Source organism: Stegodyphus dumicola, chromosome X1, assembly GCF_044657685.1.
Source record: "Stegodyphus dumicola isolate Sdum_Otavi_A_Nest chromosome X1, ASM4465768v1".
NCBI classification, from domain to species: domain Eukaryota; kingdom Metazoa; phylum Arthropoda; class Arachnida; order Araneae; family Eresidae; genus Stegodyphus; species Stegodyphus dumicola.
The window spans coordinates 234,426,909-234,440,482 of NC_140780.1; the positions used below are offsets into that span (position 1 = coordinate 234,426,909).

The window sequence follows — 13,574 nt, forward strand, 5'->3', positions numbered from 1 at the left end:
AACACTGTACGGAAAAAAAAAAAAAAAATTTCTCCAGCGCGCGACACTATGAATCGGATATTCTAAAGATATGCTCATTTTAAAATTTTTTTTTGCGTTATCGCTGTTGAATTTAGTTTTATGGTTTAAGTTCGAAGAACATGTTATTAAATAAATAAAGGTAACACACAAAACGTTAAAAAAAACCCTTTGGGCGTAATGTAAAATCTGAAAGCTTTCAGACTTTTTTACGAGCTCCGCTATTAGGCACTACAAGGAAAGAGAGAGATGCCTCCATGGAGGTCTTTTTAAGGGAAACTGGCTCGTATCTACATGGAGAAAACCACGAAAATGCCCACGCAGCCAGCCCGTTCGCCAGAACTCGAACCCCTGGCCGAACTACCAGTGTTTAGAAACTCTACCCCTCGTACGCTGGTGGACAAAACCAAACTTCGTCGGCTGCTTTAGAAGTTTGTGTGCAGCCCGAGGCTTACGAGTTTTATACGGCTTGTGTGCCCCATTTTAACAACTTATTTTTCTTAATGAACACTTCATTTTGCCATTCGTCATATCCTAACTATGAAAAGCTTTTTTCATTAATTATCATGTCAATCATCCTATCAAAATTCCTAATTTTTGCGTCGAAATATAAGTACCATAATCAGTTTAGCTTGAGTTTTTACCTTTTTTCACATCCGAAGGCATTCTTCTTTAAAGCTTTATTTGGGCTTTCGAAAATTTACCCTATTAGATGAACCCATCTTTTGATGATGATAAATTTTAATCTTTGATGATGTGGAGATAAAGAATTCGTGCTTAAGGTGCTCGGTAAACTAAACTTCCTTGATTCCTGTTGTTTTATATTTTCACTTACTGTTAGATTATAATGCAGTCTGGGATTCCAATCCCAGACTACGTTTTAGACTTATCCATTTACTATTTTCTTTCCGATTTGCCAATATTAATCACAGTGATAAAATGGAATACAACTGAACACTAGTGATTTTTATCTTAGAATCTGATTTCAATTATGTAAGCTGAGTGGTTAGAGTTTTAGGATGTTCTCTTAGAAATGTAATGTAACATAAAAGCCGCTGTTGCTTAGAAATCTTCTGTGGAAGGCGCTTTTGCTCCGCGTAGGTAGCAATCTAAGGCGAAATTAGCTGCTCTAGCTTTTACCCGATCTCAACTCGAACATAGGAACTGGACTAAGAAAATAATTTTATAATATGCATAAAATTACTCTTACTTAATTTTTTCTTCAGAAACTCGAAGATAAATGTTTGTTAGTAATCAGCTAAAATTATTATAAATGTCATATGTTACGCATATCTGAGATATTTTCATTTTCTTTTCCGAAACTGTTTTATATAAGTAACACCTAATACCCACACACCATCTTTGCTTTTTACGGCAACGGAATATTTATTGTTGTATTGTATACTCCCATTAATTTCTGTGCATCTTATTCAGGGATACACCTCAGCTTAAGGGGTAAACGTTTTGTTTTTGTTGCTACGAATACCCAAGTCAGTTCCCCAGGCAAAAGCAGAAATTGTTGCTTCTCATTAATCTTACGCAACTAATTAATTCCTCATTTATTTTGTGCCTTGGAATCTATTTTGCATTCTCTTCGAGTCCAACACGTGCGCTGCTTCATGCAGCATTCTGATTTGTTCTGTTTTGCTTATTGTATTTTTGTAGAATACAATTTCCATTACTGAAGGATACCATTTGCGAAAGTCTATTCAGCCTAGTTGGGAACTAACGAAGCAGCCTCGTTAATTTTGCAATTCCCTTGATCCAGGTTTTTAAGCGCATGAAAGATAGTTTTAATTAGAGTAGTTAACGTCTAGATTCCTTGCGATCTCTTTCTTGTAAATGTTAATAGCTGAATTGCCTAGATTGGTACTCGTCATGATATATTAAAATTCATTAGATGTGAAAGACGTTTATAATTATATCACATAAACATTCGTAGTCTCTTAACTGTTTATAAAAATTTTCTTTCCGTACGACTTCCTTAAAAAATTAGGTAAAGTAATAAAAAATATTTATAATGCATATTTGACGCATTGTAATGCTGATGGATCCCACAAAATCTCTCTCAAACAGCAGATAAAATCAATTCATTTGGAAAAGTAAAGCACTGCAATAAATGATATTTCATTTTCTAAGTAAATTCAATGCTTTTCTATAATATTTGAATAACTTTTATGAGTTTTTCATTAACAATTTTAATAAGGCATTGACCGTTTTTAAATTTTTATTATTAATTTGCTTATAGAATAAATGCCAGATTCGCTCAAAATTCATAAAATTCTTACGAAACCTTCTAAAGCAAGACGTTAACATTTACGTAGTTAAATTCATGCTTATGCACTTTTCTTATATAAACATTTTAAATTACTTATATTAATTATTATGTTATTATTATATCACTTCATTCATCACATTATTAAAATATGTATAATTGTACAGTACACTGTCAACAGACCAACTAATCGTCCTGTTTTGCCTTCTAAAGCAAAGTAACCACGAACTTAGATGAAGATTTGAAGTAAACTTTTTTATTTTTTCGTCAGCCTCACGGTTTAACAAAACACAATTTCCGCAGTTTATGGGAAATTTAGAGCAAATACTGAAGTAAACATTAAAATATTAAATATAAAATAAACACACTTCTAAGCTTTCGCTCTGCCCTCAGTATTTTCGCTTAGCAAAGGAGGCTAGCGAAGCTAAAGCTCATGATTCAGTTCAGTAGTAGGGACTCATAATTAATTCAACAGGGCAATCGTAATCTTCAGCCACCCGAAATCTCTCTCTCTCGAATTCAACAACTGTATGCTTTAACCTATTAACTAATTTGAATCCTGATGGGAGTGGCGATAATAGAAACGATAGTACATGCAAAATAATAAGGTATCTGTGTTTTTTAACAGAAAACCTTGCATAATAATGTAGGCGTTTTTCTAAATAGATATATCTACGTTCTTTAAATGGTTTATAGTGTATTTTGTAAAAGTATATCAAAGTGTATTTTCTGTCAAAGATCCTTCTAGTTTTTGCATATACTTTATTAATGTTAATTTGCCTCTATCTGTAGGTTTAGACTTCCCTCATTTTTCTAAATATGAAACATTTTCTTTTAATTTCAGTAAGAAATATATATTCTTAAGCAGTGTCTGATAGACACTGCAAGGAATTAATGCTGATCTACCATTCCGTTGGCATTGTAGTAGGGCAGCCTGGTGCCATAACCTTGACCCCGGGTTCGAATCCCAGAGAAAGCATGGATGCTTGTAAGTGCATAGTGTCTTTGCTGCACAGGGGTATTTAATATACTGTTAAACCGAATGTCCTATCGAGAGGTTGAAGGAAAGTGAAGAGGGGTGAGAGACCCCTGGATCCGTTTCCCGGCAGATTTTCCTTCAAAATTATCACGGAGTTAAACTAACTTGACGCTGTTCAGCCCAAATCATTGTGGTGCGACAATCTCCTTCACAACTTGCGTTACAGACTGGGAAGCCATTGCTCGTGAGGTCAAATCCCCTTTAGTGATTCTTGGTAATATTTTAAAAAGGTTGGCGATACGTCAAACACATCTTGCGGTGTACTGTATTCTATTGTCGCATTTCTCGAAGGCCATCTTTAAACAAGTTAATGTCCATCGAACGTAGAAGACAAACTACCTCAGTGTATGACTACCAGGTGTTCTTGGCCAGTCCTTGGCCTTCTTGATCTCCAGACTAATCAAAGACATATGGAGTATGTCAGGACAGCTCTTAGAACCTCCAGTAAAGTGCATGAACATTCTAAAAATATCTAGCAGTAAATTCGGGCGGACACCATTCGACTTTTGTAATAATCCGTTGCTAATCCGAATATCCTAATGCATTGCTGGTTGTACGTCACACTAATAGTATGTAATGGTTCTTAAGCCCTCTTTGTTCAGTAAATAGATTGAAAACCATCAATTTTTTGACTACTTCTTCATCTTTTTTCCTCTCCTCGCTCATGGAAAATTTTGCCACCATGGAAAAATTTAGCAATTTTTCTAGGTAGGTGGACTTTTAAAAAAAGTGCAGAATATATTTTAATTAATATTTAAATGGATAAACTTAGGGAACATCTTTAAAAAATAAAGGAGGTGCTTAATTCCTGAACTTCATTCAAGCACCAAAGTCAAGTTGATAAAAGAAATTTACTGTCTTCAACTTTCCTTTTTACTCATGAAAAGAAAATAATAAATCAGAGCATAATCAAGAAGATTAAAGAGCCTTTTTGAATTGTTGCCAGGAAGCGTTAAAAACGAATTGATGGCGTGAAAGTACATCTAAGCTTCGAAAAGAGCTTAAACACAGTGAAAATTCTATTTGTTTCTGTTAAGAACAATAAAAATGTAAAACTGCAAGGAATGATAGCAGAATTATGGGCACTAGCATAAAATATGTGTACTAATACAAAATAAGAACTATGAATTTGAATTATATGCAGGACATCAGTGAAGAATACAAGGTATATGTGTGAATTAAATATGTTTACTCCGGTATAAAATTTGAAACTATTCTAATGTTTTTGATAAAGAAAATGGTCCATTTCGTCTTAACACCTTTTTTACCGATTTCCTTGCTTCCAGAGATGCAGTAACTGAAGAAAGGGGCGGGGAAATATTAAATTCTTTCTATCAAAGCTTTGTTTTTTGGGTTGAATCAATGGCGCAACTAAGATCAAATTATACAATGAACTTCCACGAATAACTGAGATCTCATTATAGAATGCGTAATAATTATTTATCTACACCCTTCGATTACTAAAAACTCATTTATTTTTAAATGTAGTTTTTGAAGTAGCTCTTCTAAGATTTTGATGTAAATTACTGTCTATGTATAACGTATAGCGAAGTGTCTTGAATGTGGTATGATGTATAAAGCTTAAAATAAACACGTTAAATATCAAAGTACGGCATATTGGACTAGGACAGGGTTTCTTAAACTGTGGGTCGCTACCCCCTTGGGGGTCGCCAAAAATTGTAGCAGTTTTGTGATTTCTTTAACTTATTATAATAATTTTACAGTTACCAAATATTTTTACGCAATGTATCTGAAAATAGATAAATATAAGACAATACAGACAAAGAAAAAAACGAAAACGTTTCGAGCATTCTTTTTATAATATAAATGTTCATTTTCCTTGCTTTGCACGTGACGCTGTCATTTCGTCTGTTACTTACTTAAAATTTTCACATTCTTGTATGTCTTAAAATTAGAAATTCAATTTAATGACCTAAAACTGCAATAGTATATACAGTACAATTGAAAAAAATGACTGTTTCACTCACGCGTATGCCGGATTTGCGCAATACTTATGGGGTCCCCCCAAATTTTTGTAAATTGTATGGGGTCCTGGGGGCCGCGAAACAATCTCAATGATAAAAAGCTGTCGCGACTGAAAAAAGTTTAAGAAACCATGGACTAGGAGATTGTAACCGTTATTAAGACTAGTCTGGAAAGCCTGCGATATTTACTGCTACTTGAAGAATGCATTTACTTTGAAATGTTGTGCGTTTCATTTTTATTTGAACCGGCTGAAAATGAGATTTTTCAGAAATGTGATTTTAAAAATTTCTAACACAACTAATAAAATAAATTGCATGGTAAAATTCAGTACCTTGTTCTTTTATTAAATGTTTCGTAAGATTTGCTGTAGAGACACTTGTCTACCATCTCAGCTCGTTGGAACGTTGGAACGTTGGAAATTTTCCACAGACGTCCACAGACGTTGGAAATTTTCAGCTTCTGGTACAGATAACAACTAGTTTTACAATGGTAAACTTCACTTACAACTCTCTGAAGTGAACTCGAATAGAATGATGTCACAGTCTAGACATTTAAAATAATCCTAATGTCTTTAAAAAAATTTTAGCATGTCTCTCGGAAGTTTTAAAAGATGCTTCTTGTCTCTTACATTTGTATGAGTAATTCTTAACTAATCAAACTTTTTTTGACAACAAGATGCATCACCTTCAGAAGGAATTACATAAAAGTAGTACTGTAATGCACCCCTCTTATACTCTGTTATTCTGGATATTTAGCCCTTAAAAACGCCTCGCCGTGGGAGACGTTAGTTTTAATTTTTTAATGCTTCTCCGTATCAGGAGAAAGCACGTGCCGCGTTAGAAATAGGGGGAGGACAAAGCTTAGGCGACTGAATAATATGTGTAAAAAAAAAAAAAAGAAAAGAAAAATTGCACCATCCTAACTTGACTGTAAGTCCCGTTCCCCCTCTTCTTCTACCTGGAACCATTTGGGAACCAAATGTGGCGATTTTCTGATGGTTTCCGGCGGATGCTTGACACGCAACTAAAAGTATGAACTAAGACCTTGTTGAGCAGATGGAAAGTTTTAGTACCATATGTATACCAATATCCGTTTAAGGGAAGGAACCGGAAGTGAGGGACTTTAAATGACTTGTTTGAAAATAAACAAGCATGAAATCTGGGCATGCTTCATTAAAACGGTTGATTTAATTTCTTGATATATATATGCGTTAAGACACAACTATTTTCCTCATGTAAATTAACGGAAGAAAAAAAATAATAGCGCTTTAACTTGCTTATTCATACCACTAGAAGGTTAAAAATTATCACCAGCTTGCAATATGTGATGTATTGTATTAAAGCTATCATATGAACAGTAGTACAGCTCTGAAAGAGCAGGAGATATATTTACGAACAGAAATAATGTGAAGCGGATATAAATTAAAAGATATTTACCTTGAAACATCTGAAAAACATGCTAGTTTAGATTTTTTAATTAGTTACATCCGTTACTTATGTAGCATGCGTAAAAGCACAACCGTATCCCAACAAATAAATATTTTAAACTTTCAAAGATAACATGCTCTCCCGAGAGCTGATATGAAATTCAACCTTATTAAAAAAAAACTCTTTTAAAAGCGTAAGCAAAGTCCCTTTGTCATATTATTCAACGGCTTCAACTAAATAAATCATTGCCTGCGCCTAATAACAGTATCGAATATGGATGAAGAGGATAAGAATTCAACCCGCTGTCCATGGTAAGACCACAGCTTTAAGTTAAGTTTCGTGTTATAGAAAATAATGAAGGAGGCTAATAGCAATATTAAAACTTAAGAAGTTACATTTATTCTGATGTAAATTAAATTCATTTTATGCTTTCGTTAAAATTTTTATCAGATTACCACAGTTTCGATATTTATTCTATTAATTTTTTACTGTCAAATTGTGTCAATGGCTTTTAAGGTCCTTTTATTTAAATATTAAATGCAATATTCGATCTACTTTTACAGGTTAGTGCACATGCGTCCATTAATATTGTTAATCCGCCACAGCTAACGCGGAAGTACTTAATATAAGACGCATTGAACAGTGAAGGAATGTACAGTACAGCATCCTGATTTGAATTGACATTTAAAGCTCAGGCTTTAAATGCTAATTCAGACCAATTGCGCCAAGCTTAACTGCCCAATACAAATATTAAAAAAAAAAAAAAATTGCTTTAAACTTGCTAAACCACAGCTGAATCATATTTATTTTACAAATACATTGTAACGGAATGATGAAATAACTACAATTTCAGGTACAGAATAATTGAGATACAGAATAAGCAGATATCAGTACCCCAAGCATCTTTTTCGGTAAGAATAACAGCTATTATACGGTTTAGCATAGAGAAGAGCAGATTTTGGACAATAGTTACGGTTACTGCAGTCCGTAGGGTATTCTATTCATCACACTTCATCTGTGGAACTGGCTCACGTGTGCTGTCATGCCACTGACTCTGCATAATGAAAAGAATTTATATTTATTCTGACATAAATTAAAATATTTCTTTGCTTAAATCAGAACTCTTATCAGATTACCATTCTCTCGATAGTTATTCTAAAATTTTTTGCTGTTAAATTGGGTGAATCACTTTAAATATTTTGCTTACATAAAAAATCCGATTCTTAAACTCATATATACAAATAATATGCTAGTTGAACAGAATAATTTTTATATGTAGTAAAATATATAACTTGCAAACAACAAAGGCAAGTTAAATAAAGGAATAGGAAAAGACAAAGAATGAAATATTAGTATTTGCGAAATCCCGCAAATACATTGTAACGCCCTATTAGCGTCTGAGTTATTGCACCCTTTCAGCGTCTGAGTGAATAAACATTGATAATTTATCCCAGAGCCTGAGAGATGTAGAGAAACCGCCAGCCAAGTCAGAAGTCGAACACCCCACTTATTGAGGAAATGACAATGTGGGCAACCTGTATTTCATATTGTTCTGGGAGCTACAGAGGCCCTTAACTTCCAGTAATGTAACAGGGGCTGATCAGAGTACTGGATACGCAGACAACAGGTGAAGGGAATATGTATTCCATAACTTCTACTACCATCGATCCCACAGATATGCCGATGAAAGAATGTGCTTCTAGAGGTAACCCGCAGCCCCAGCAGGTTACAATTCTTCCCCGATCAAACTGCTAAGACCTGCTGAGGTATGAGTTCCTTCTTCCTACGTGAGATATAACACGACATCCAACACACACAAAAAAATTAAGATAGCCGAAAGAAAAATCATTATTTTGGTCTTTTTTTTTTTTTTTTTTTTTTTTTTTTTTTTTTTTTGTACAGCTTCAATGTATCATTATTCTTATGTGCTTATGCCGTGAAATGCTAATAATTTGCATACCTCAGCATGTTCTACCTTTTATGTAAATTTCAAATTTGTTAAGAGCTTCCTTGACAGTGTAACTTTTTGGCTAACAGTGTAATTTTATAAAACTTTTCTCAATACAGATGCGCATAGTTAAAATGGCATCTGTTATTTGGGAAAAAAAGTTATGTGTATAAATTTTTAAGGATCATTTAAATTCTTTACAAAACTTTTGAGCTTCTGTGTTTGCTCAGCAGTAATCAGATGAAGACTTTAGAAAAAATTCTGAGTAAACCACAGCATTTACTGTGGCTGTAAATGGGGATTGACACATTTTGACACAAAAACTAGACAGTACGTTTCCTTAATGTATTTTCTTAAATAAATGCAGTTTTTATAGCAAGACATTAACTCCAACGAAAGTTCATTCAAATTTTTATTTCATAAATCTAATAGATAGTTTCATTTGCAGTAGAGATGAAGAATAACGATATAAAGTTGCAAATAAATGAAATATTTTAAACGAAGAAACGCAGATTTTTTATTAAAAAAATTTGAGAACTGAAGAACCTTTTTTTATCATTATATCGATCTCATAAAAGGAAGAGTTAGTATTTACTTGCATGACCTTTAGTCCTTATAAACTTCTTCTAAACCTCGTGGACTGATGCACCAAGTTTAGAGGTGTGTCTGAAGATATTTTATCCCATTCTTTTCCCAGGGCACGTTCCAAATAATATTTTCTTTTTATTTATGTGTTTGTGGAGCTAGTTTAAGCACAGATCACTAATTTTCAGTGACACTAATGTATGAAGACTGAACAGGATGTGTAGTTGTTACTTACTGTTGTTCAGTAGCTAAATTTTTATAGGATATCCTGCATGTTTCGTATCATGACATTGTTAGAATATCAATCAATAAATATATAAATACTCTTCAATTACACTCGTAGCAGCACAGCCGTATATTATTATCACGTATGTGACTCCACCTCTTTTTTGTTGGAATTCAATCGTTAAGCTCAGAACCGTTCGATTTCCTCCAAACAATACAGTAGCCAAAACTAATAAAAAATTTTAAATTTCTCTCCTTCACTAAAGTTATTAAAAAAGTTGTGAGTCTTTAATACGTGGTGGTTCTTAGCAAACTTTAAGCGTTTATTTTTATTCTATAAACTGATAAAGGGTTTAATTTTAGCTACTCCAGATTTAATCAGTGGCCGAGAGGATAAGAATACTAGTAGTTCGACTAGCTTTCCATTCTCAACAAATAGGCTGGATGCATGGGTTTTACAAGATTTTCGCTGTGTGTAGTATAAAAATTACAGACAGCTCGCAAAACTAACTCGTATTCACATCCCCTGAAATATATATCCCTGAAATTCATCATGCAGTCAGCCCATTCGCTAAGAACAATGGGAAGAGAAAGAGTGTTTATTAATTATCTCCATTCGATCACTGTCAGACTGCCTTCCTTTAGTACTTATCAGTTTATTTCTATATATAAGAAAGATTTCTTTCTGTAGTATTGGCAGTTTGGATAAAAAGCATTCCCTTTCTTTGATAATTTTAAAAGGAACTTTCTAATATAAGTTTTAGTTTATTTTCAGGATCTCGTGCTATCTTATTTAATTTCTTCTTCACAGCCGAGTGCACACCCCTGGCGGCGTGGATAAAACTGTTGAACGCTGGAAGTGCAAATGGGTTTCGAATCTCGCGACCAGGTCAATTGCATGGGCGTATTTGTGTTTTCTTCTACTTCTAACATGGGATTAGCATATTTCGCGTAGAAAAACCTCTAACAAACAGCTCTTTCCTGAGGGTCTGATTACGTCTTAAGCCCACAAGACGTGGGTTTTAAGGGTCTGAAAATTCATTGTGTATTTCCTGGAAATGCTGTTTTTTTTTCCTCTAATGGAAACAAGAAAAGTTATAAGCACTTGATGGAGATGAAAAAACACAGTTCATAGGGCTTCATGTCATCTTAAGGCAGCCCTGCTTTTCCTTAGGCCTGCTGAAGGGATATTATTGCTTTCTCTTAGGGTTGTTTTCGGTAAATGTATCAAATGTACCAAGCACAATATTTTTGCAGTCATAATAATTACTAAATCTTGATAAAAAAAATTTCCTCATATGACTCAAGTTTTTAAAATTTAATCATAGTTCAGAAGATTTTTCTTAATTTTTTCCCCTTTAAATTTTTGTCAAAATATTATTTTATAATCTCCTGAGTAGTAAACGGTAAATTGCTATTTTTATTTATATGTCGGTTATGAAATGTGCAAACGTCTGTATATAATCGTCAGAATTTGGTTATTTTATCTCTCTTTCTTCCAGTTTAGCCAAATTTTGACCAAAGTGAACATAAACTTTTATATTTAAAGAAATATATTTTCAGTTTTTCAAAGTCTCTGCACCCCAATTTGCTGCATACGTTACACATTTTAAGACTATTTCTAAGTATCGTGTCTGACTTATTTACGGAAGTAACGAGATAGTTTATACTATTTTAAGTTAAGAATAGAATACATTAAAAACGCCGAAAATTTCAAAATTTATTTTTTTAGTTGAGTTCTAATTACATTCAACTGCAACGAACTAATTTTATGACTTAACGCGTATAAATATTATTTAATTTTATTTTTTATGTGCCTGTTAGGCAAGTTGATTGCACACATAAGGTAGCATAATATTTCTGTTGGACAGAGATGCTGTACAGTGTAAATGTTAAAATACAGCTTATTTGTTTAATATGTGTAACTCAAATATGTATCAAATTTGTCTTTATCTTAAAAGCATTGATAGGGATGTGAATTGAGATAGGTCCTCTTTACTGCACTATAGTGCTGTAGAAGTAACGAGAAATTGTGTACCCGTATGTATTCGTTACTCGGTGAACCAGTACTCGTTACTATCGTATCGTTACTCGTTACTTTCGGTAAAATCGATCGGTATCCGTATACTGAGCCTATTTTATCGGTCTACAGCCCTAAAAAGGGCTTTGAAACGTCGCATTGCATTGAATCACGTGAGCTATTCTAGTTTTCCGTCGCCTTTTTTGGGGTAGAAATAATTCACTTTATTTTGGCTATTATTTTTTGGTGCACTGGATATGATTCATTATTAAATTTTCTATTGCTGTCAGGGCTTAGTTTCTAAACTCAGAAGGACCTACGGAAGGCCGTCAGGAAAACAGGAAAAAATAAAATAAAAAATAAAGAAAGAAAGGAAATAAATATTACAATAATAACATTAATTAGTAATTAAAATAACAAAAAAATTACTTATTGAAAAACTTAATAATTAAAATAACAAAAAATAGTGATTAAAATAATGAATAATTAAAGTAACATAATAATTAGCAACTGAAATATAAAATACTTATAAGTACAATTTAATAAAAATGTAAAAACAAATAAAAATTAAAATAATTTTTAAATTTATGATGACTAATTAAATAATAAAGTAAAATACCAGATCTTGTCTTATTGGCTTAGTATCGTTTCGTCCTTTCTTATTTAATCCCCAGCTCGAAAAAGTGTTATTTCGTTCGCTGCCTTTCCCCACCAATTCCCTCTTTCCCGTTTCATCCGCTGTTTGGAAAATAGGTGTTTACTTTACGATAAGGCGAACGTCTGTTTACTTCAATTAAAATGTTTTAGAAGAGATGACTGTTTCTACTTCGACTTAGCTTTTGATTTTTTAATATTATTTAATATTTTATGCAGACAAATTATGTTGAGCAGAATAATGAATTTCAGACGTGTTCAAAAGGTGTGTATCTGAATATAACATTTTTGTTGTATAATATCCATTTTTTAATTTCACACATTTCTAAAGCAACAGAAGTACGTTATCACTATTTTGGCACACACATCAAAAACATGTATAATTAAGATTAATGTTACATTCCTTATTAAATGTAATGGGTCCTCATTAAATGCAACCATTCATGCTTTTAGAGGATTTTACATGTGGTGGTCTTAAAAAGATGATGTTCACTACCAATGTTTGTTTATGTTCCCAAAAATAGAGATCTCTTAAAAGGTGACCTCTTAGAGATGTCGTAAATAGATGATTTGCTATAATTATTTTCCGATAGATAATGGAATTAATGTAATTTAATGTAATTTAATGTCAATAACTCGAGGAAGCAAGTTTAAATACGGTGCAACGAAAATACAGAAGTATTTTAAATGACGAAAATATTCATATTTTGTCAATGTCAAATTTAAAAAAGAATTAGTTTTGGGCAAATTATGAAATCTAACTTTTAATGTCGTCTTCTGGTTTCTATATTTATATTTGGAAAAGTTTTATACTCGTTATGAAAAAATAAAAATACAAGAAGTTTGAGTCCCGTAGGACAAAGATTGACCAGGAAATTTAGTTTCAAAATTTGCAATGTTTGATGCCATTTGTAACTTGCCTTTGGGTATCGCTTAATTGAGTTAGAATAATTCGAGGAAATAAGTTTAAATGAAGTGCAGAAAAAATAAGCATAATTTAAATAGTCGTAGAAGGAAGTCATGCGGAATCCATATCAAATTTTCACTTTTTCATAATGACCATAAAACTTTCCCAAATACAAATACAGAAACTGGGAGACCGCATTAAAGATTAGCTTTCGTTATTTGTCCGTTATTCGTTATTTCGTTTGCTGCTTCCCCCATTCCCTTCATCAGAACCGCTAATGACGAAAGGGTGAAATTTCCCCGATTCATCCCCTCTCCAAAAACTCCTTGTTGAGACTGTTATTTGTTGAGACAAGGAATGCTATATTATAAATGTCAACTTGCTTTTTACACTTAACACTAAAATCGATAAAAACATTCGCAAATGTATAGGTTAAGTACGAATAAGAACTTAAAAGAAATTTAGAAATCTATAAAAGGTAAGGAAAGTT

General features: G+C 32.9%; 1 long non-coding RNA gene across 1 annotated transcript in view; it reads right to left on the bottom strand.

Annotated features, from left to right (window-relative positions):
* Positions 1–7,532: 7,532 nt before the first annotated feature.
* The window catches only part of LOC118191159 (uncharacterized), an 80,792-nt gene continuing 74,750 nt past the window's right edge, over positions 7,533–13,574 (bottom strand). The window contains exon 2 of the long non-coding RNA XR_015038368.1: positions 7,533–7,799. This is a non-coding gene — a long non-coding RNA (uncharacterized LOC118191159). The remainder of the gene's footprint in view (positions 7,800–13,574) is intronic.